General features: G+C 35.6%; 1 protein-coding gene across 3 annotated transcripts in view; it reads right to left on the bottom strand.

The window, feature by feature from the left end:
- LOC107657694 (zinc fingers and homeoboxes protein 2-like) overlaps positions 1-3724 on the bottom strand; it is a 21083-nt gene that overhangs the window by 5515 nt on the left and 11844 nt on the right. The window lies entirely within an intron of this gene.

Raw genomic sequence — 3724 nt, 5'->3', positions numbered from 1 at the left:
TTGAGATAGTGAATTGGTGGGTTTTTGTTAAATGTGAGCCAAAATCATCACAATTAAAAGAACCAAAGACTTAAACTACTTCAGTCTGTGTGCATTGAATTTATTTAATACATGAGTTTCACAATTTGAGTAGAATTACTGAAATAAATGAACTTTTCCACGACATTCTAATTTATTGAGATGCACCTGTATAGGTTTAAGGCTATTTTTGATCAACATGTAAGCACTTGTGATAAGGCTCCTGAAATAATCAGGTCTTCACTTTAAGTTTTCATTTAGTGATGAGTGAGTTTTTGCTAGAAAAAGAGCAGTAGAAATAACATGCAAGTGTCTCAGAGCCGGCAAAAGCAAGAGTGACACTTTATCTCACAGAGTATTGTAGAGACGAGCTGAGCAAAACTCCCCATTAAAGATCAGGGCATTTAAGGAGGTCGTCCTCCAGGAGTTAAACCGCACAGATGTGAAAATGTATCACGAACTTGTACACTCAGTGCCAAGAAGGGTGAGCAAAGAGTAATTGCTGAATTTGTTAAGTTTCAGAGGGGGTGTACTCATTTATGCTGTGCACTGTACATACATATATACATATATACACATATATACACACACATATCATATATATATATATATATACATACAGGTGCATCTCAATAAATTAGAATGTCATGGAAAAGTTCATTTATTTCAGTAATTCAACTCAAATTAAGCCGGTTCTGAGCAGCATTAACTACACAGAGCCGTTGTTCACTGACGAGTTGCGCAAAACCACGTTCATATTCGCGCGATTTTTTGCACAGCTCATCAGTGAACAACGGCTCTGTGTAGTTAATGCTGCTCAATGTGAAAGCCCGCAGGTGATGGAGATTTACCGCTGATTACAGAACCGGCTTTCTGACAAGATGTGCATTAAATATCGCATGCGATTTATCGTGCAGCCCTAATTGAGATGCACCTGTATATACACATACACACATATACATACATACATATATATATATATATATATATATATATAGAGAGAGAGAGAGAGAGAGACAGAGAGAGATTCACCTAAATCAGCCAGTACATTTATCACCTCATGAAAATCAAAGAATAAGGAAAACGCTTATAATACAAACTCGGAATTTTAAGTGTTTGCCAAGGGCTTACAGCCAATAAAGACTGAGAAAGCATGATCACATAGCGTTCAATCTAAAGCCATTCAAAAAGAAACATTACTTGGCCTCAAGTCTCAATAGCTGTTATTGACACAAGAAAAAAAAACAGAATGTTGTGTGCTTAAGACTGTGCTAAAGGCAAATAAAAAAACAATAAAAAAAAAACGTCATTAACTTCAAATTTCAGTGAAGGGATTTGACAGTCTATTGACTACTCAAAGTAACATCAATATTACAGCAATAAACTACTAATGTTAACACAAGCTGGAGGGTGTGTAGCGTGATGTACAGTTTCTGTAACATACTACGGCCTGTTGCAAAACACATTGGTTCTCCTGTATGAATTCACATGCATTAACATGCATGTTTCCAGGAGAGGATGTTGCTGAGGAGCCGCTGTGAAGGGGCGGAGACTGAGCTCTGTTAATACTGTGGAGCACAGTGGGGGGGGGGCTGAATTTGGGATTGAGGCAGAATTAATTTAAATCTCATCAAATGGGGCTCTAGAAGCCTGCAGCACTGCACAGATGTACACGGAGTGCTATTTTTCATGATAATACTGACAAAAAGTGTTGAGTGTAATTGGTATAGACTAGATCACAACCCCTTCACCGATTTTAAACTCAAATTGTGGGAATTACTGACTCCTTTTGAATATTAGGATGAGGTGGCAAATGTCTGGATCCACAGCAGTAGTAATACCTGATGCCCAATGACAGATTGATCAATAAACAGTAGCTCCACAGATTCTATTTCAAGGCTCTAGTAACAAGAACTATTTAAGAGAGAAAAAAAACAATTTGTCTAAATGATGAATGCGGGTATATGTGAGAATGAAGTAGTTTTGCAGTAGGAAAATGACAGAGCTCAGAGCAAAGTCCTTTGGGTAGGTGTCCAGGCTTTCAGTGATTTGGGGTGCCAAGGGACAGGTCTTGAAAAAGCTGGACTCGTGTGTTGTCATGGAAACGGCCCAGCAGCAGGTGGGAGGGATTTTCTCCACAGAGATCCAGATGAGGAACGTTCCGCATTCCTATTTTTGGCCGAGCCTGTTCTTTCGGGGTGAAACCCACACTGAGAGATTGTATTCATCATATTAATTCTAGATTTGTGTACTTGTGTATATGCTGATACATGTTTTATGAATCGGTATGAGTGAGTGCATTAATTATGCCTATTCAGAGAAGCAAAGCTAAACTTAAAGCTAGTATGTGCATCTTGTTGATACTGAGAACACAGAAACAAAAATAAATGTCTGGTTGAATGTTAATTTCCTGGTACTTTCCACTAATAGATTACAAATTAAAGAGAAAAAAAAGCATTTTTTTTTTACCTATTTCAGCAAATGATCAGTGAGAGGGTGTGCCTTGAGAAAATAAAAACACAGATTGTCAACCTCAGAAAGTCAGACAAAATATTGGATGAGAATTTATTTTCTACTTGTTTTATAAAGACTACAACTTTTTCAACCCTATTACCAAAATGTGGGGCATGTCTAAATACAGTTTACTTTTTTCCCAGTAATAAACATGAAACAAGCCAAACATCAAAATGCAATCAATTTAAAAATATTTCAGAAAAGTAACAGTAACAGGTTGCACACAAAATATGGGATACAAATAAATATTGTTTACTGTTGTATGATTAATTGTTGGACAGTTAAAGGCCAAAATCATAATTTGTACAGACACTAAATGGTGATCAAAGTCTGCATTTAAAACCACTTAGGTTAATCTTATTTTAGACAACATATTGTCTAAAAGTTAACACTGTAAAAAAAAAAACACTCTTCCTCTACTGCTTTTAGAAAATAAATGGGACATCAAACTACACCCTGTTCAAGGAAAACTGCCATGTGCATTTATACAGAGACTCCTTCTGTAAGCTAAGAGACCAAAAAATTGTGAATCAAAAAAATATATGATCTGAAATCAATTACCAATAAAAAACAAAGGATTTTTACTAATTACATTGTAGGGTTGGGCGACATCTACCAAACTGGTATTGGAAGATATCTACAGTGAAATATCGAGATGGACGATTTTCGTCCACGTGCAGTCCATTTGTTTTCCTCCTTGAATTATTATTAGGCTTTTTTAATTTTATTGAATCCATTTATTATCCAAAACCCACGATCTGACCCGCAAGTTCTAACCTATTCATTCTAATTTAATTTTAATTATTTTGAATTTTGTTGCTGTTTTTAGTTTGTGTAGAACATCTAGCCTATAATCTTTACTGTTTTAACTGTGTTCATTTTGAATGTAACTTGAATGTAATTTGTATTGTGATCGGCAGGGGTGATTCTAGGATTTTCATTTTAGGGGGGCTCAGCCCCCAATGAGGGTATAATATATATATATATATATATATACATATACACAGTGGGTACGGAAAGTATTCAGACCCCCTTCAATTTTTCACTCTTTGTTATATTGCAGCCATTTGCTAAAATCATTTAAGTTAATTTTTTTTCCTCATTAATGTACACACAGCACCCCATATTGACAGAAAAACACAGAATCGTTGACATTTTTGCAGATTTATTAAAAAAGAAAAACTGAAATATC

This window comes from Sinocyclocheilus anshuiensis, unplaced genomic scaffold (assembly GCF_001515605.1).
Source record: "Sinocyclocheilus anshuiensis isolate Anshui unplaced genomic scaffold, SAMN03320099.WGS_v1.1 scaffold43, whole genome shotgun sequence".
Lineage (NCBI taxonomy): Eukaryota > Metazoa > Chordata > Actinopteri > Cypriniformes > Cyprinidae > Sinocyclocheilus > Sinocyclocheilus anshuiensis.
The sequence above is the reverse complement of the archived record's forward strand: the minus strand, read 5'-3'. Positions and strand labels throughout refer to the sequence as shown.